This window comes from Triticum dicoccoides, chromosome 2B (genome assembly GCF_002162155.2).
Source record: "Triticum dicoccoides isolate Atlit2015 ecotype Zavitan chromosome 2B, WEW_v2.0, whole genome shotgun sequence".
In the NCBI taxonomy this organism is placed as follows: domain Eukaryota; kingdom Viridiplantae; phylum Streptophyta; class Magnoliopsida; order Poales; family Poaceae; genus Triticum; species Triticum dicoccoides.
Window position 1 is genome coordinate 53,778,304 of NC_041383.1, and position 252 is coordinate 53,778,555.

The following is a 252-nucleotide window of genomic DNA, read 5'->3' on the forward strand; positions in this document are numbered from 1 at the left end:
CCACTCAAAAATAATTTTGATTAACTTTACTATAAAAAATGAGCATAGATGCTTATTTTTAATGACTTATTACAACTCAGAAATAAAAGAAAAAAAATAGAAGAAAAAATATTTGTGATTAACTTTACTAAAAAATGAGCATAGATGCTTATTTTTAATGACTTATCACAATTCAGAAATAAAAAGAAAAGAATAAATGTAGCAGAAAAGAAAAAAAACTATATAAAAAACCACTCAGAAATAAATAGAAGA